Source organism: Malaclemys terrapin, chromosome 4 (genome assembly GCF_027887155.1).
Source record: "Malaclemys terrapin pileata isolate rMalTer1 chromosome 4, rMalTer1.hap1, whole genome shotgun sequence".
Taxonomy (NCBI): Eukaryota; Metazoa; Chordata; order Testudines; family Emydidae; genus Malaclemys; species Malaclemys terrapin.
The window spans coordinates 149,995,928-150,016,813 of NC_071508.1; positions in this window are offsets into that span (position 1 = coordinate 149,995,928).

The following is a 20,886-nucleotide window of genomic DNA, read 5'->3' on the forward strand; positions in this document are numbered from 1 at the left end:
TCCAATGGTTCCTACTCATGCATGATCATCATAAATCTCGAGTCTAGTGCCATACAAATACCAGCTGAGCACTGCAGACACAGCCACCTGGGGTTTTGTGGAAATGAAATTGCTACTTACAGGCCGGATATATCAAAGCAGCTCTCCCTCTTCTTTAAGGGTATTTTAGAAGGAAACACTGAGTGATGCACGTGATAATATGATTTTGACCCTTACATGAATTGAAAGTAATCTGACTCCATTATAAAGCACACTGTCCCTGTCCACCTTTCATTAAACTGGAATTTGAAATCCAGAATGTTTGGTTTATTTTCATAGTCATAACTTCTAAGCAAATCAATGACATTAGTGCCTGTGGCCTTCTTCATGGTAATGGGGCTTGGCAGCTCACAGATTTGTGAGCTAGCTGACCAACTATCATGTGTTCAGAACAAATCTGGCTAGAATTGGGGTCTGTGTATTTCTTGATATTCTCCTATGGTCTAGACACTTGGCTCCACTAATTCTGTTTTGTGCACAAAGCCGCTATCAAAATGGGCTTAATAGGCTACCCGGGGATTCCCATCCAGGATGCTAGAACAGCTCCTTATGGGACACCAACTTCATTGGTAAAGTATAATTTGAATTTACGCTATTATGAATTCAAAAATTGAGACTAAATTGAGGATTCTGGGACTTTTGTGGAAGGTGAAACACTAACAAATAATTGCCTTGGACAATTATTGAGCTAATACATGCCTATGACATAACCATTCGATAAGATGTAACTTGCTATATTCAATTGCAATAGATTATGTTACCAGAAAATAAATCATGACACAGCAATTAGTCTTGTTTCTAGTATGGAATGCAGTTTGCGGCATATTAAAATTCCGACAGGCTCCATCTGTTTAAACTATGTTTCTTTATCTAATTACACAAGGTATCCATGCCTGAGTCATTAACAGCATTATGAATAATGATATTCATTAGCACTAGCCTACATGTGCTGTTTGTTTTTCTTGTTTTCCCTGAGATAGATCAGTTACTGGCAAAGATTTCTATTTTGACAATATCCATCTGGGTTGTTCTGATATCATTTTGTTCTGTGTGAGGGATATTCATTCCGGTTTCAATTAGCGCTAGTAAAGAATGCTTACATCTTGTTTCGAGGGCGTTGTGAGTGGATTTGCAGTCACATAGCGACAGCGGAGTTGCATTTTTGCAACCTCATGTCAGGCTCAGTGGGTTTCTTTTAGGAGCGCCTCAGGCACCATTGCTGTGCATCTCCGTTCTGAATTGGGCAAATTATTTGTAAAAAGGCAACTGATAGTATCCGAAAGTACCCGGCATCCAAATCTTCCTCTAGCCTTTAAATCGCAAGGTTTACAATAAAGTAGGTAGGAAAATCAGTTGCTTTGAGAAAATATTTACAGAGTTCATGACTGACGCTGCCCCAGATTCCATTCAACTTGCGCAGCTGGTATTTTGTCTGTAGCTGTTTCATTAAGTAAGGTAAATGGGATCAGACACGACCTCAAGGACTCTGAGTTCCCAATAGCAATTGGGCTCCTTGATTAAAGGTCTGTAAGGGGCTTCTAATCACTAAAATCCAATCATGATATTAGGGGGGGAGGGATAGCTCAGTGGTTTGAACATTGGCCTGCTAAGCCCAGGGTTGTGAGATTTAGTTGGGGATTGGTCCTGTTTTGAGCAGGTGGTTGGACTAGATGACCTCCTGAGGTCTCTTCCAACCCTGATATTCTATGATTCTATGAAACATTCAGCACTCTGTCTACAACCACCCTTATCCAAGACAACACAGTTCCTGCTAGATGCAATACAACTCATAGTTGCTCACTGATAACTGAAAAGGAAGTTGCTTTTCATTCCTTGTGGCCCATTTGTGAGAAGCATACAAGGAAGCAGCAAATAATTGATGCTTCTAGCACTAAGACACCTCTGGACGATATTTCCCCTTCACGTATCAGGCCCATCTAATCAGTTGAGTCCCAGACTGTCCCGTTGACAGCAGCCCATGGAACGGGATCCATTTGGCTGTTGTTGAGTTTCTCTTTGAAGAAGTCAGCACAATCCAGTGTGGGGAAAGAAGAGAGTGCTGGAGGAACAGGGAGGGTTTTAGGAGGCTGGCCAGGCAGATGTGGGATTCAATTAGGATACAGAAAGGTGGCAGAACTAGAGGTGCAGAGAATGCATTTGTATTGGAGGAACACATTTGTAGTGGAGGAGTGTGTATGGCCAGAGCTTTCCTCCAGTCGTGTTCAGCTGCTTGGGAGCAAGAGCAGATGAAGCAGATGCTGGGGATGGTTAGGCACTTGTGGACTTTATGGTGTGAGAGAGGTGCAAAGAAGTAAGGGTGGTGGGGAGAAGGTACTGGAGATTAGGTGAAGTTTGCCTATGGTGAAGAGAATGGGGAGAAACAGCTGAGAGAGGCAGGCATGTCACAGACATTGATAGCGTTGAAGATCATGAACATGCTGTTGGAAATACAAGTTGGTGGGTGAAACTGAAGGAGATGAGCTGGTGATGGCTAGAGAGAGGGGACTCAGGATGGTAGTAGGAGGGCATCCTGGTCAACAGGTGTGTAGGGGAGGAGTTTCTCTGCACCCTGTGTGCCCTGGAAAGCCCAACAGACAGGAGGGCTTAGAATTCACAGAAGAGACTGCTCAGATTATTTGTACCTTGTGTCTATTGTAGATTAATCAGCAATAGCATTTATTACCTCCCCTGCTCGTTAATGCTCAGGGACAGGTAACAAGGCCCCAAAGGTGCCCTGAGGGCTGAGAGGAGTGATACAATGGGCTGAAAGTCAGGACTCAGATTCCATAGTGATGGCCAGCAGTGTAACATCCAGAGAGAGACTGTAACGTGCTGTGCTTTTGCTAACATACCTCTCTCCACTTCTGGAAAATCTTAAACCTGGGAATTTTCTGAAGGATTGAGGGCTGACTAAACTGTGCCTGCATTTCCATTTGCTCTGTCATTATGCAACATCTGTTCCATGCAATATCTGTTTCTTGGGCAAATTTGGCTTTGGTAGTTATTGCTTGAGATAGCAAATATTGATTTGAGGAGAAAAGTAGGTAACTGAGCTTTCTAGCAATCTTGCCCCGCTATGACTTGAACCCAGAACCTCTCAATTCATTTGAGTTCAAACATCTTGCCTCAAGAGACAGTTGTGCTATATTAACCTGATGAGTTCATCATGTGTTCGGAACTCTTTCCCAGAAGTTTTCAAGCCTACATGCTTTGGGAACCAATGGAGATGACACAATAAATAAATGCGTCTGACGAAGTGGGTATTCACCCACGAAAGCTTGTGCTCCAATACATCTGTTAATCTATAAGGTGCCACAGGACAATTTGTTGCTTTTTACAGATCCAGACTAACACGGCTACCCCTCTGATACTTGAAATAAATATGGTTGCTCTAAGCTGATGAGGGATGCATTGAAAACAAATTCAATAGAAGCTATCAAGACTAAATGAATCTTTTATTACAAATATAAATCGTCTGCTCCTTTATTAAGTCCTGCAGAGATTTATTAAATTTTGTGGGGTTCGAAAGACACAACAGAATTTTAATAAAAAAAGACAGAGTGAATTTAATTTCGTTTTCATAAGGCTGCAGCAGGTTGATGAGATCTTTTTGGAGATGGTGAATATTTCAAAATATTACAGAAAACTAATATTTGTGGAAAAAATATTTAATTCAAAGGTGTGTAGTTCAACATTTACCAATAAAAAAATCACACTCGGCAGTTTCAAATATCTTGGACATCAGGGTTTTCAGTTTAAAAACTCTGTTTTCAGCATTATTGTTTAATTCAAACACCAGACGGATTTAAATGACCTGAATGAACACATATAAACAAGGTCAAATTATGATTTTTACCACTACAGTGTAAATCTGACCCTATTTTGATTATTCCTATGTTACAAAATCCCACATTTGATGAGGGGGAGGCATACAATCAGATTATAGATGTGTACAATGATGGACTGTCTCATAGCTAAAAAAATGTGGTGGTGCCTGTAGAGCATTTTGAAATAAAGACGAAAGATGACCAGTTAAACATCACACTCCATGAAGAGTATATCAAAACGAGTCACACAAAATCAAAGAAGAAAAGAAACATTAGATGGAGAATTCACACGGGGTCTGAGCTAGTGCCCTGTGATGTCGGTGGAAGGATTCCTGTTGACTTCAGTGGAGGCTAGTTCAAGTCCTTAAAGTCTATATTTTAAATGATTAAATGTGCCAGACAGGTACTGTCATCTTATATGCAGCAAAAAAATCTTTATTATTATTATTGTGCTAGTGCATTCATAAGACTGTATTTATTAGTAATATTGTGGTAGAGCATAAAGTCAGGGCTCTATTGTACTCGATGCTCTACACACATATCAAAGAGACATTCCCTGCCCCAGAGAGTTTATAACCTAAGTGTAAAGCTATAAATACCAGGTGGGAGTTGTAAAAGCCAGAAAGGAGGGAGTTGCTGTGGCTGTGATGTGAGGTGAGGAGGAACGTCATGAGAGTTTTTGCTGGATGGATGGACAGGAAAGTTTGGATCTGAGAGATGTCATGAGGAAGACATTTAGTCATTCTACGAGCATCCTTTACTGGAGTAAGATAAGAACATAAGATCTCATGTGCTCCCATATTTGCTCCTCCTTCACCTGGAGAACTCCCTCTCAAAACTCCCTGTTAGCGGCCCCTGTTCGCAAAGCATAAGATCGCATAAGATCTCATGTTACATTGGACAAATACTATAATAAAGTAGCTGGGCATTTGAAATTCTCTTGGGGCACTAGACCTGAATCAAAAAGTACAATGAAAAGAAGAAAACAAAGCTGTAAGTGACAAGATTAGAAAAAATATTCCGAACTGTCTCATAATGTTGAGGGTACATATTGAGCCGACTGGTCTGGATCATACCATGGAAGTTGAATGGATGGCTGTGGGACCGCCGGAACAGGAAGTGATTAAAAAAGATGATGAAGTAGTTGGAAAGTTAAATTACGTTTTTGCATTACTCTTCAATTTCAGAAGACAATGGAGAATTTCCTAATCCAAGGACACTTTTTATGTGAGTTTAAGATATGGCCTTGACAGAGATTGAAGGCTTTAAAGAGGAAATATGAAACACTTAAAGAAATTCAAATGCAGTAAATCTCCAAGAGTGAAAGTTTGGAGGGTTCTGAAGGAAATGAATTGTGAAATACTGGAGACACTGAAGAGGAAATACAATATCTCTTTGCGCTGGTAATTTATAGGACACAGGTGGGACTAGAATGCATGCTTTTTGTTTTGTTTTGTTTTAGAGAGAGGTCATGTACAATAAGCTATGTATATTATAGTATTATCGCAGCATGCAAAACTGGAGATGTTTTCTTCTTGTCAAGCGCAGAGAAGTTTTACATATGCTTGCTGTTTAAATATTAAAGAAAAGAAGCATCTGTCCCTGAAAATTTTGAAAGTGCTAATGTGATGTCATTTATAAAAAACAAACAAACAAAACCAAACACTGAAGAACACAAAGTCCAAAGAGTGGGTAACCTCCCCGCTGGGCCAAGGAAATGGGAACAGATTTTCAAAACATGGCCTATCTTGGGTGTGCACTAATTTAGATGTGAAATTTGGGCAGCCTGTGCATGCAAATGATAGAATACACACAGGCAAAGCATATCCCTTCGTACAAATGAAGATCAAATGGGGTTTTTGCCTGTAAATGTTATCATATGTGCATATACATCCACGGTATTGATCCTACAAATCCTTACGCACATGAGTAACTATTTCTCATGAGTAGCCTCTTTGAACCCAGTCCTGGTCTTTGAATAGACATAGTATTCTAGGGTTAACTAGGCATAACTTCTATATTACTTCTCTAACTTATTAGAGAATCCTCTGCAAAGTTAATAGAATAGTAATAATCCTGAGCAATAAAGGTAACCCAATGGGCATATAATACACTTGGACTTTTGATAAGCTCCCACATAAAAGACTATTCAAGAAAAGAAATAAGTAGAGGAGAAAGGGGAACGTTATGACATGGATTAAAAACTTAATAAGCGATAAGAAAAAAGGTGTCCTAATGAATAGCTGCTTCTTATTGTCGGGAGAGGTTAACAAATGGAAATAGCAGGAGAACCAACAATTATTTCCATCGTGTTGAAGGATTTGGAGCAGGCCTGGCACAGTGAGTAGGTGAAAGCGGCTGGTGACAGTATGCTGCTCCACTTAGTAATTGTGGTCACACTGTATATTAAGTGTACATTTATAACTAGTTTATGCATGTTTAAGTGATTAATAGATATCATAACTGCACGCTACATCCATCAGTAGTATGTGTCAGTATATAATGCCTGCATCTGTAACGTTCACTCCATGCAGCTGAAGAAGTGAGGTTTTTTTACCCGCGAAAGCTTATGCCCAAATAAATCTGTTAGTCTTTAAGGTGCCACCTGACTCCTAGTATGTGTTGTGGAACATTATACATGCTTCAGCAGAAGGTTTCAGAGATGGTTCTGAGTCTGACATGATGTCCCAGGAGGTGTGCTTGCCGAGAGCCTGCAGCTGAGATGGGACAGAAATGTTGCTGGGACTCGTCCGCCCCTCTGACCACTACCCCATGCTGTTCAGCCACCTGTGCACTAATGAAACCACCAGGGATAACCCTGAGCAGCGACGACAGGGCTCTAGGAGTGAGGGTGAAGGGGTCGGGGGTACCGCTGGTGTTCTCATTCATCCTTCCAGTTGAGAGTAAGGGCCTAGAGGGGAACACACACATCCAGGAAATGAATGGATGGGTGCACAGATGGTGTTTGTGACGGGTTGGGCCCCTCGGGAAGCCACCTGATGCGCTGAGATACCACTGAGTCAACCTGTTCTGCCAGCCTGGGCCCCCTTTAACCTGTCTGGCTGAGATAGGCTCTTAAAACCTCCTCCAACACCCCCACAGGCAGGGCCACACCCAGCTGCAGGTCAGCTCTGGGAAGACTCATTCTCAGCCACTTGCTCCAGCACTCAGATGTCCCCCTCCCTTGGAGTGCAGACCCAAAGTTATATTATGAAATTCGCCCCCTCCCTCAATGTGGAGAGAGGTGTGCACACTTCTTAACATCCCCCCCCCCCTCCCCCCCGGCCCCAGTTAGAAATTACAGAAACTGGGTTTAATAATAAACAAAACAAATGTTAACTATAAAAGGCAGAGTTTAAGTGGTAAAAGGCGTCACAAACAGAACAAGCCAGATTACTAATCAAATGAAATCAAACACGCAAACTAAGCTAGTTGCACTAAAGAAATTGGTTACAAATAGCATTTCTCACCCTCGATATTGTTGCAGGCAGTTTGCAAAGTTTCTGTGGTTTAGAGTTCCAGTTATATTCCTTTTCAGACTGTACTCCCCCCTCGCCTTCCCTTTTGCAGTCTTTCTTCTTGGGCAGACAGGCCATGGAGAGGAGGAGCCCCATTTGCCTTCCTCCCCACCCTTAAATAGGATTTACATAAGGCAGGAATCCTTTGTTTCCCAAACTTGACCCCCACACACACCCTTCCAGTGGAAAGTTACAAGAAGTCCCAGGTAATGATTTAGTATCAGGTGACAAGGCCACCTGACCCTGTAGTATCACAGAATCCATGAGTCAGTGCCAGTATGGAGCGCCCACAGGAAGGCCAAGCTTTTCACAGGCCATTGTCCTCACTGAGGGGTCATCCACCATGTCTGGTTTTTCATTGTTGTACCTGAAGTGTTAGCAGTGGGCGTCACCCAAACTAGTACAGTTGAAATACAGCTACAGCGTCACTATTCCTAACTTCAGATACAGAAATGATACAGGCACACAAATTGGATAATCACATTCAGTAAATCACAACCTTTCCAATGATATCTCACATGAGCCGTCTTGCATAAAGTATAGCTCAGGTATGTCATATTCATATCATAAGCATATGTGCATAAAGAATATGGAATGACACATCACAGTGTTGATAGGAGGGCTTCCGGTTCCTGGACTATGGGATACTGAATGAGGCATTTTTAGAACAAATAGCAGAGATACCCAAACTATAACACCTGGTAGTAATGAGGGGCTTTCACTTCCAAGATATCTGTTGGAAAAGTAATATGGCAAAACACAAATTATCCAACAAGTTCTTGGCATGTACTGAGAGCAACTTCTTCAGAAAGTGAAGGAAATAACTTGGGGGACTGCCATTTTAGACTTGATTCTGACCAAAAGGGGGGAATTGGATGCAAATCTGAAGGTGGAAGGCAATTTGGGTGAATGTGATCATGAAGTGATAGATTTCATGATTATAAGGAAAGGAAGGAGTGAGGGCAGCCAAATAAAGAAAATGGACTTCAAGAAAGTAGACTTTAACAAACTCTGAGAACAGCTAGGTAAGGTCAACTGGGAAGAAAATATAAGGGGAGGAGTTCAGGAAAGCTGGCAGTTTCTCGAGGAGACAATGTTAAATGCACAACTGCAAACTATTGTGATGCAAAGGAAAGATAGGAAGAATAGTAAGAAGCCAAACTGGCTCCATCAGGAGCTCTTATATGACCTGAAAAATCAAAAAGGAATCCTAGAAAAAGTGGAAACATGAACATATTGCTACGGATGAGTACGAAAGAATAGCACAAGCATATAGGGACAAAATCACAAAGTCTAAGGGCTTGTCTTCACTACCGGTGAAATCAGCACTGCTGCGATTGATGCAGTGCCATCAATTTAGTAGGTCTGGTGAAGATGCGCTAAGTTAATGGGAGAGTGCTTGAGTACTCCACGTCGCTGAGAGGTGGAAGCTATGTCAATTGGAGATCGAAACGATATCAACTGAAGTTATGTACATGGACGGCAGGTATAATAGACCAAGGGAGGCTAAGCCTCCCCTGGCGCAGCCACTGCTGGACACCTGCGCCATGGTGACCCTGCCTGGACTCTACCTCTTTCCCTCCCGGCTCTGCCACCTCCCAGAGGCCCTCACCGCCCACCGATGTCTGGTGAGTCTTTCCCTTCTCTCCTCCACTCCACTCCCTGCCCCCGGAGGTCCCTGCTACTCACTGTGTCCCTCCTCATGCCCCGCCCCCCATGAAACTCCCCCCTCCCAACGCTCTCCATGTCCCTTCTCACCCATGCCCCCACAAAACCCCCCCTTCCTGCTGCATCCCTCCTCACCCCCCTGCCTTGCAAGACCACCTCTCCCCTCACGTCCCTTCTCACCCCCCTCTCCCTGGAAGCCAGCGGGGGCTCAGATCCAATCAGTGGTCCAGGGCTCGGGCAGCCCAGGCAGGTGCTCAGGCCAGTGCTCCAGCCAGCCTGGGAGCAGGGTGGGTCAGCCAGGGCTCCTCTGGTTGCAGTGGTGGTGGCAGCCTTGGGGCTCTGGTGAGTGAGTGGGGGTGGAAGGGGAGGGGAGGGCCTCATGTGTAAGGGGCAGGGTGGGGGCTAGCATCCGCAAAGTGGGGGGTGTTCACCCGCCACCCATGGTTACATAATTTAACTAGCATCATTTAGATTGACTTACCTCGTTAGTTGAGACCAGGCCTCTGGCACAAACTGAATTACACCCAGTAGGCAACAGAAAAGGAAATAAGAAGACATTCATTAAGTATGTTAGGAGCAAGAGAAAGATGAAGGAAAGTTTAGGTCTACTGCTTAGTGGGGAAGGAGAGCTAATAATGGATGACATCAAAAAGATTGAGGCACTTAATGCCTATTTTGCTTCAGTCTTCATTTAAAAGGCTAATTGTGACCAAATATTTAACATGATTAATATTAACAAGGGGAAAGAAACACAAGACAGAATAGGGAAGAACAGGTTAAAGAATATTTAGATATGTTAGATGTGTTCAAGTCAGCAGGGCCTGATGAAATTCATCCTAGGGTACTTCAGGAACTAGCTGAAGCAATCTCAGAACTATTGGCAATTATCTTTGAGAACTCCGGGAGGATGGGTGAGGTCCCAGAGGACTGAAGAAGAGCAAACCTAGTACCTGCCTTTAAAAAGGGGAACAAAGAGGACCCAGAGAATTATAGACCAGTCAGCCTAACTTCAATACCTGGAAAGATGCTGGAACAAATGATTAAACACTCAGTTTGTAAGAACCTAGAGGCTTACAGGGTAATAAGTTTTCATGAACAAATTATAACAAAACAACCTAATTTCCTTCTTTCACAAGGTTACTGGTCTAGAGTATGGGGGCGGGGGAAGCAGTAGATGTGATATAGCTTGATTTTAGTAAGGCTTTTGTTACAATCCCACGAGACTTTCTCACAAGCAAACTAGGTAAATATGGTCTCAATAAAATTATAATAATGTAGGTGCATAACTGGTTGAAAGACCATACTCAAAGTCAAAAGCGACAAAGAGTCCTGTGGCACCTTATAGACTAACAGATGTATTGGAATCTGGGTGAATACCCACTTCGTCAGATGCATACTCAGAATAGTGATCCTATGTCCTCCCAGTTTGACAGCAAACCAATCGAATGGGGTCCTGCAGGGGGTCAGTCCTCCGTCCAGTACTGTTAAACATTTTTCATGAATGACTTGCATGATGTAGTGGAGGATTTATTAATAAAATGTGTGCATGACACCGAACTGGGAGGGATTGCAAGCACACTGTTGGACAGGATTAGAATTCAAAAGGACCTTGACAAATTGGAGAATTGGTCTGAAATTAACAAAATGAAATTCAATAAAGACAAGGGCAAAGTACTTCATTTAGGTAGGAAAAATCAAATGCACAACTACAAAATATGAAATAATTGATTTAGCAGCAGTACTGCTGAAAAGGATCTAGTGGGTAATAGGGATCACAACCTGAATATGTGCCAGTAAATTGATGCAGTTGCAAAAAAGGCTAATATCATTCTGGGCTATATTAATGGGAACATTTTATGTAAGACACAGGAGGTAATTGTCCTGCTCTACTCAGCACTGGTGAGGCCACAGCTCACGTCCTGTGTCCAGTTCTGGTTGCCGCACTTTAGGAAAGATGTGGATAATTGGAGAGAATCCAGAGGAGAGAAACAAAAATGCTCAAAGGGTATCTTACTTTTCTAAAGAGAGATAAGTCTGAGCTTGAGCCTCCCCCAAGTGCTGAGAATGAATTAAGACACTTGGCAGGCAATCATGTGATTAAAGCAGGCATCTGAAAGAGCAGTAAAACAGAGACCTGTAGATACCCAAAAGGTGACTGCAAAACCATGTTGGTGGGAGAGTGTTAATTTCTCCTGCAATGGTCCTTAAAGAAGGGATTTGGGGTTGGGTAGACAGACCCATCTGGAGTTTTGTTTTCCTTTTGTGAGAAGGTAAAAGAGGTGGGAGAGGACTGTGACATTCTATACTTTGGGGGAGCATCCTGTAACCCCCATATTCCTCATTTTTATATAATTGTGATCTTACATATAAAGCAGGTCATGTGAGGTATCAGGGGAAAGGTTATGATCTGCTGAAAGTCATTTCTCTATCCATAGATGTATATCATTAATGCTTATGAAATTATGAAAATTGTTTTGTATGGTTGTCACTAAAATATGCTGTAAGTTGGAGAGTCAACCAGATATTAGCTCTGCAGAGGCAACAGCAAGGAAAGTAACCAACACCCTGGCAGGGTGTCAAACAACCCATCAACAACCATTGTCCAGCAAGGGAGCTACAATTCAATGACTTACCTGCATGAGGCCACCCCAAGGGAATTGCTCAACCTTGCCTGGGGACTCAGCAATGCCCCAGACATGCCTGGACTTATGATCCCCAAGCACACAGTTTGAGGGTATAAAAGAGAACACAGGGGCCCCATGTGGGGCCTTTCCCCTTCTCCCACCTACACTGCAAGCAACAAGGACACTCTGAAGACTCCAACTGAGGGGACTGGCCTAGAGTTCACGGGTGAAATCTGTGTACTTTGAACTGCAATATTCAAAGTACACAGGGTGAGAAAAGCTGTTTAATCTAGATGTTGCCCAGTCTAGTAGGGTTGAGAGTTTAGACTTCGTGCTTATATTTTATTTTGGTAACTAACTCTGACTTTTTGCCTATCACTTATAATCACTTGAAATCTATCTTTTGTAGTCAATACATTTGTTTTACTGTTTATTGTTACCAGTCGATTCGTATGAAGTGTTTGGCAAAACTGCTCAGGTTTACAAAGGCTGTGTACATCCACTTTCCATTGATGAAGTGAGGAACCAATTAATAAATTTGGTATATTCTTGAGGTACAGTGTTGGGAGCTGGGAGGATTTGGCTGGTGCTTTTCCCTGTGTGATTCATGAGTGACTCTGGGAGCATTCATGCAATCTAGCTGGGTGTTGCATCTCCACATGTGGTTGTGCTGAGTGATCACAGCACCTGGAGGGGTTTGCTGCTGGTCACTAGCAAGGCACTGAGAGAGACAGCCCAGGCTGGAGAGAGTTCAGGGGGCACTGCAGTCCCACATTCCCAGGCTGCACTCTGGGGATCCCGTCACAAGGACTTCTGTCTTCTCCCGCAGCTCAGAGAAGAGCAGAGGAGAAGATACCTCAGGGAGGAGGGGCTATGTCCAACTTAAGGCTGGGTGGAGGACATTTGGAGCTTATTGGGAACTTTATGTTAATAAAACCAGACCCCGAGAAGGGCTATTATTGGCTTCTGAATGCGTCTCTGAGTTTATGCAGAACCAAGAAAGGAAACTGAAGCAGGGTCCTGCAGAGTCACCCCTGACCAGGAGGGTGTGTAGGTGGTGGCCAAACTTGTTATACTGGCACTGAGATTTGGACTCACGTAAAGCATTAACAGCTGGCTAAAGTCAACATTTTCAAGCCTGGCTACCTAATGTTCCCCCCGGTGAATGGGGCCTGGTTTTCAGAGGTGCTCATTACCCAAAGTTCTATTTCTTTTAGGGTTGAAATACCCTCCCTTTTATTGTCCTCCCTTCCCAAATGCAGAATTGTGTTGTCTTGTTTGATAGCATCAGGTCAGGGCATGGTTAGTGTTTAATGGAAAGAGCAGTAGTGATTTTATAATGTGGGTTTTAACTGCTAATGAGTACAAAGAAGACACCGTTCCAGTATATTGCAAGTGATTCTGATCAAACATAAGTCCAAGAGGTTGCTTTTCTTCCATTGTTCTTCTGACATTTGGGATAATTGAGTTTTTTACCTGTCAAGTCTCATGTTCGCCATCCCCCCAATTTAGCCATTATTGAGGGCTCAGTTTGACAGACTCATGTATTAGTTACATGCTTATCCTGCTGAGCTTCTTGATTAAGACCTGCTGATTAAAAGGCTCTTTTCTAATAGCTATATTAGCTATGATTTCCCTTCTTCCCCTCCCCCTTTGTCAGTGCTAGCAATCAAATATACTACAAGCAGAAAGAAACAACAGCTTTTCTTCATAGGACATATAACAGCCTAGGAGAGCTGAAATAAATGTTTTCCCATTATAATAAACTTACGGATCCAGGGCCTAAACTGGCCTGAATTGACCACAGCACCTCACAACAAGGGAGAAAACCTATTAAGGTCTTTCTAGTATATAACCTGACAAAAATGATAGGCCTATGCCCAGTGCATAACTAAAAGAAAGTCACAGAGCTGGCCTCTCCATCTAGCGGAGGTATTTGAGAAAGTAGATAAAGAGTAGAACAAATGTCTTCATGAAGTGCCAGACTCACTTTGCTATGTTGAATCTGCCTTCCCTTTGCTGTACACTACATTTCACTTCTGAGTGCGTGAGGCAGAAGTGCTGTGTGTGATAAAGGGTAGTGGCACCTCCAGGCAGCCGGACTGGACAACTAGAGACAGCAAGTGCTCTGGAGAGGGAACAATGGATTTATTCTTAACAAAGAATTTTGCCTTTTTTTTTTGATATCTGAGAAACATAAAACTGATTTTAAGCTATCTTGCTATTCAGTGCATCCGCATCAAGGAGCAGATGTATAGATCCCAAGGCCAGAGGGGACCATTGTCTGACCTCCTGTGTAACACAGGCCACAAAACTTCCCCAAAATAATTCCATCAGCCTCCGCTGGAGAGCTGAGGCCAAAGGGGGAGCAAGGAGGGATTGTGAAATTACCAGCTGGTTGAAACGAGAGAGTCCTTTGGGGCAGCAGGCAACGGCTGGTGCTTTTATGGCCTGATCCAAACCAAATGGAAAACTCCTTTTGAGTTCAGTGGACTTTGGATCAAGACCTTGATCCAGTCCATTTAGGCAGAAGATCAGTGTTCCTTTCAATTGGCCCTCATTTTAGAACCAAATTTGCCTCTGGCCCATGCAGATATTATGGGATCTTTCTTACATGACCATGAATAATTGACATCCAAATTGTCGAATCATAACACTGGGGGTCTACACAGCACAAGTTATATTAAGGAGATAATCTCTTGAGGCCTCGCACCTGGGGTGCACCCCTCAGTCCATCCTTCCACTTGCAGTACATAGTGTAATATCCTGCAGGTCCTGTGGCCGAGGCCCAGAGCTGTGGTACATCTCGCCCCAGTGGGGGCCTCTCACCTCCTCTTGCACCAGCTCCAATAACACAGCTGCCTTTGAGCTCTGTATCCTCCTGGGTCCTCCAGTCATCTGGCTTGTCAGGCCCACTTTTGGCCAGCTATCCTCCCTCTGCCACAGAATCCCCAGCCCCCGCCCCGCACATGCATACTCCACTGATTGGCAGGTTCATCTTGGACCTTTTCGGTGGCTTATTTTTTTTCTTTTTTAGAACATGGTGTGGTGAATTGGGGCTACGTCTGTACAAGTTTTGACTTCTGAGTGATATTGTGAAGCTGTACTACGCAAAACTGCTGTATCATCTGTGTCCATATGTATATGTGGGTCCACCATTGCTGTCGGGACCTCTAGCAGGTACACACCGGACCAGATCCAATAGAAGGTGCTTAGGACTCAACATCGCAATTCAGGAGCAAACATCTGGGAACAATGGGTAAGATGCATCCTCTGAAGAGGGGTGGGGTGCGGAGAGGGAGACAGGATGGGTAAACATGGGGCATGAGGCCTGAGTGAGTAATCATCCCAGACGCTGTATAAGGGGCTTCAGGAGGGAGAGCCCACTCCCCATGTAACAACCTGCATGAGGCAGAGGACACCTGGGCTGCCTGGACACTGATGGTCCCCAAGGCCGCCCAAGAGAGCAGGGAGCTAGCAAGGAAAAGGTGTGCAACATTTGTCGTTTTGTATGTTCTGTTCTCTCTGTACTCTTTTGTGCTTTATAGATCTCAAACCAGCAGACAAAGAAGGTGCCATCGTAATCCTCAACCGTGATGACTGTATTAACAAAACCAACTGACAACCCTCCGACGCCGCCTACTATAAAGAACTCAAGGAAGACTCCACACCACAATTTACCCAGGAATTTAAGGATATTATCAAATCCTTCTCCAAACAGCTCCAAGAGAAACTCTACAAACTCATCTGCCACGAACCCACCGCTGGGACCTTAAACATGCTTCCTGAGATACACAAACAAAGGGAACCCAGGCAACCCCATCATATCTGGTCACAGCACTCCTACTGAAGGAATCTCGGGACTGAATGAAACCATCCTCAAACCACTCAAACAAGCAAAGGGCCAGCTTCCTTCAGGACACAACTGACTTCTTCCACAAACGCCACAACATTAACATTAACTCCCTCAGAACACCATCCTCGACACCATGGATGTCACCTCCCTATATACCAACATCCCTCACAAGGACAGCATAGCTTCCTGGTTCAAAAGTTTACAAGACAATGGACAACCTTCAGATATCCACCCCAAATATGTTGCCAAACTCATCCATTTCATCTTCACCCATAACAATTTTACACTCAACAGCAAAGACTTTGTCCTAACCATGGGAATAACCATTGGTACTAGGCCGCCAATACCCCAACCTCTTCATGGGCCGCCTTGAAGAAGAATGTTTAGACAAAAGCACCATGAAACCAATGATATATCTGAGATACATTAATGATATTTTCATCCGATGGACAGACAACTTAAACTCCCTTGTAGATTTCTACCACAGCTTCAACAACAAAACTCTCTCCAGAACACTCCCACACTATCATCAACTTCCTGGACAAATAAATCTCTAAATCTTTAAGGTGCCACCGGACTCCTCATTATTTTCCTGGTCACCCAATCAGCTTCAATAATGGAACCCTACAGACAACTCTATACAAGAAACCTACCAATCACCACACCTACCTTCATAGATCCAATAATCATGCCATACACACCAAGAAATCGGTTATCTACAGCTAGGCCCTCGGATACCACAGAATATGCTCCAGGGAGAAAGTTTGGGATATATACCTTAACACTCTTAAAACTGCCTTCACCAGACAAGGACATTCCACCAAAGAAGGAGATCATATCATGGAACGGGCCACCCAAATACCTTGAGAGAACCTGCTTCAACACAGAAATAAAACCCCGTCCAATTGCACACCCTTAGGTGTCACTTACCACCCCACAATCCATATGGGGTATCAAACAACTAATACCCATACTCAATGGGGACCACATTGTGAAAGAAATCTTTCCTGAACCCTCTCTTTTCACCTTTGAACAACCACCCAACCTCTCTAAGCTCATCATCAGAAGCAAGCTTCCCATAGACCAGGACACACCAAATCAAAGCGGCACCAGACCCTGCCAGAACAACTGAAGCAAAACCTGCAAACCTATCTGCACTGCTACAACACCACACCGGTCAAGATTCAGGGGTCCTATACATGCCTATCAAAACACGCGGTGTACTTCATCCTGTGCAATCAATTCCCCAATAGCAACTATGTGTGTGAAACCAGACAACCACTGCTCTGTCGAATGAACTCTCACAGGAAAATGATAAAAGACAAAAACAGCACATCCCCTGTGGGTGAACACTTTTCACAAAGCGATCACTCCAGATCTGACCTATCCATCCTCAGTCTCAAAGGAAACCTGCATAACACCTTCTGAAAGACAAGCCTGGCAGCTTAAATTCCTTACTCTGCTAGACATCAAAAATCATGGACTGAATTGAGACACTGGATTTATAGTTTATTTCAACAGTCTGTAACCCACTAACAACCTCTCCCCTGCCGCTTCCTCCTTCCCTTTCCCCCTTATGACGGGAGTGGTGTTAAAGGGCCACTTCACTTTGAATGGTCCCTTGAAATATGTGCTAACTCCTTATGCTCAACAACCTGTTCCACCTCGGGTATAGCTGTCAGTAAGTGTCCCAGACCTGGAGAGGAGCTCTGTGTATGCTCAAAAGCTCATGTCTCTCACCAACAGAAGTTGGTCCAATAAAAGATACTACCTGTCACGCACCATGTCTCTCTAATGTAGAAAGGAGCATAAATGTGTGACTTTGTGAGAGAGGTGTGGCTGGCTATCGGGCTGTGCCTCACAATTGCTAAGTATCCCTGAAAGAGTTAAACTTTAAGCAGAAGCCTTGCATGGGGGGGGGGGCGGGGAGCGCTCTGGGAGAGGGGTGTGTTTAGCACTAGGTTGCTGGACAGCTGGTTCCAACTCTCAGAGGGGTCACAGAAGAGCTGCACCCTGAGACCTTGAGTTTGGGGTAGTGGCTGGACTCTGCTCCAGGGGCTTGAAACATCTGGGGATCCAGAGGAGCACAGGTTTGGATTCCCTCACACCAGTCGAGTGGGTGGCTGGTAGGTGGCTCTCCCTGTGATCTGTGATACAGCGTTCCTCTGTTGACTGGCTGAAGCCTCAGCAATAATGCAGTGTCCCTAGACATGGCCTTGTGCTTCATCTGGAACGCTGCCAGGTGTGGGGCTGAATTTTAGACACATCTGCCTCGCTCACCTAGGGAAGCTCGTCAGAGAGACTGCCTTGATAGGTAAGATGAACGTGGGTGGTTGCATGTGAGTGTGAAACTTGTGCTCCTTAGTCATGAAGGCAGTGTTGAAAAACCTACCCCTTGTGAACAGTGGAAACCCATATCATTTCTGACATGTCCTGGAGGAGATGGAATGTGATAACACATTCTATTTCTGAGTGTCAACCCTGAACGCTGATGGCACGCAAGTCATGACCTCACCCAAACAGAAAAAGAATTTGAATGAACAAATATAGGTTTTGTTTTACAATCGCTCTGTAAATAACCATCATTTAATGGTTCCTGGCTCTGGTAGGGCACAGGGCCGGTGTAACCACTAGGCAAACTAGGCGGCCGCCTCGGGCGCCAAGGTTTGGGGGTGCCAAAAAGTGGTGCCCAAAAATTGTCTTTTACACTACAGTGGAGTCACATCTTATGCGGGGGTTAGGCTCTAAGGTCAGCGCGTAAGAGGAAAATCGCGTATAGTGAAAATTACCATAAAGTACAGTACACACAGTATACAATGTATACACTAGAACAGGGGTCCTCAACCTACGGCACGTGTGCCAAAGGTGGCACGCAAGGTGATTTTTTTTTATTGGCAGGCTGTGGGTCCTGGCCACTGCTGAGCCCGCTGCCGACCTGGGGTTCCGTTCACTCAGCCAGCAGCGGGTTGAGCGGGCCGGCAGCGGGCGGAGCGGGGTCAGCGGCTGGCAGGAGCGGTCGGACGGAACCCCAGACCGGCAGCACACTGAGCAGCTCAGCTCGCTGCCAGTCTGGGGTGCTGGCCACCGGCCCCACTCAGCCCGCTGACGGTCTGGGGTTCCGGCTGCCAGCCCCTTGCCAGCCGGGGTCTCGGTCGCCGGCTCTGCTCAGCCTCCTGCCGGTCTGGGGTTCCATCCGCCAGCTCCTGCCAGCCAGGGTCCCAGCCACCGGCCCGCTCCGCCCGCTGCCGGTCTGGGGTTCCGGCTGCCAGCCCCTTGCCAGCCAGGGTCCCAGCCGCCGGCCTGCTCAGCCCGCTGCCGGCTGAGTGAACGGAACCCCAGGCCGGCAGCAGACTCAGCAGTGGCCGAGACCTGCAGCCTGCCATTAAAAAAAAAAAAATCACCTTGCGTGCCACCTTTGGCACGCGTGCCGTAGGTTGAGGACCCCTGTTCTAGTGTGTACTGTACTTTATGGTAATTTTCACTATGTGCGATTTTCCTCTTACGCGCTGACCTTAGAACCTAACCCCCGCATAACACGTGACTCCACTGTATTCATTTTTGAAAGTTTATAATAAGTGATGCTCCAGGAGGATGGGGGGCGCAAGGTGGAAGTTTCACCTAGGGCGCAAAATATCCTTGCACCGGCCCCCTGGTAGGGCATGGAAGAATTACCCAGGCAGAAATTTTTGCATCTTTCCAAAATTGTATCTGTAACATTTTCATCCCACAAAATCCTGCCGAGACGCCTTTAATTCTTGTTTTTCCCACTTTGCAATTAGATAGCATTGTCACATTTAGGCATTAAAAATTATAATCCATTAATAAAACCCCATTAAATTGTCATACAATCTTTCTGCATTTCCTTTCCCATCATTGCTGATTATTACATACAAATATCCTAAGTAGAAGCTACTCCCTTTATACTCAGCCTGATCCATTCAACTGTTTTTGACATAATCCATTCATCACCATGGAAGCAATTTTGAGATCACAAATGCTGGATTGTGGCATTACTGAATAAATAAGGCAGGGAGTATGCTGATTAGAAAGAAGACATACAAAAAAATCTTTGCAATCAGCAGTGATAACAATAGAAAAAGTACATGACAGCTAATGAATGAGATTTTGATTAACATTAGAGTTTGGAAACGTTGTCAGAGTTCCACAGTGGTTCTTTAAGCTAGACATGGATGAACTTTCACAATGGAGTCTCTCTCTGTCAGGCAAAACATCTGTTGACTGGAGAGAGTGTTTTATTTTGGGGGATGACTGCATTGCAAGAATGCCCTTGGAGGAGTTCCAGGATAGAGCTCCAACACCAGCTAAGGAAAAGGACCATTTGAAAACTTGGAAATTTCTTGACGCTTGTTAGGGGGCTTATTCCTTCACCCTCTCACTTCCCTGGTCCTTCTCGCATGAACAGAGAGCAACAATACCCGAAGTTCAAAGGCGCAAACAATTCGATGTTTATTGGGGTGAACTTCCAGCAAGCATGATTCCAGTTTCCTTCCTCAGTGTCCCCCTTCCCAGCTCTGACACCACAGAGCCATCCCTGTTCCCATTCCCCCCTTAGCAAAACATGATCCCAATTTCCCCACCCCCATTCCCTGTTTCCATTACCCTCCCTTACTTCCTGATTGACTGTAGGCTATATAGTAAAACTTGAGTTCTGCTTAGCTATACCCTAACCAATCATTTTACTGAAATTTAACTAACCAATCCTAACGTACTGTAACATGGTTATTTAACCAATTCTATTCCACCACCTTAATTAGTTTACACCCAACAAAATTAATTATACAGCAGATAGAAACAGTTACAGAACCAGACAGAGACCATGCAAATAAACATACAAAACAATACAGAAGTGAGGATTTCACAGCTACATCTATACAGACATAAGGATTTTCCAGCTGTGTCTATTGATAAGTGAGTTCTTACCAGACAGAAACCTATCAAACTAAATTTCCTTTTACATGTTCTAGGCTCTTTCCTTTCTCTGGAAGTGATGGGAATATCAGGACAGGTTGTATTCCTAACAGCCCCATAGCACCTTATTTCCATGGGACTAGTCTGGAATGTGAGGATGTGACCGTTCACTTCTCAGCTTACGGCTGCCTCTGCTGCGTAGCCAAAGGCCTTACTTAGCCTAAGAACAGAGCCTCAGACTGTCCCTTACACAGACAGACAGTGATTTTGATTCTTTCTTTTATACCTCTATAACTAGCTAAGTGATAAGAATACACCTACATTCTTAAAGTATAGGCCCTTACAGACAGGCCTGAATATCTATATCCTAACAACGCTTTTGCTAAAGGAAAAGTTTAATTCTGCCTTAGTGTCTGCAAAGCTGC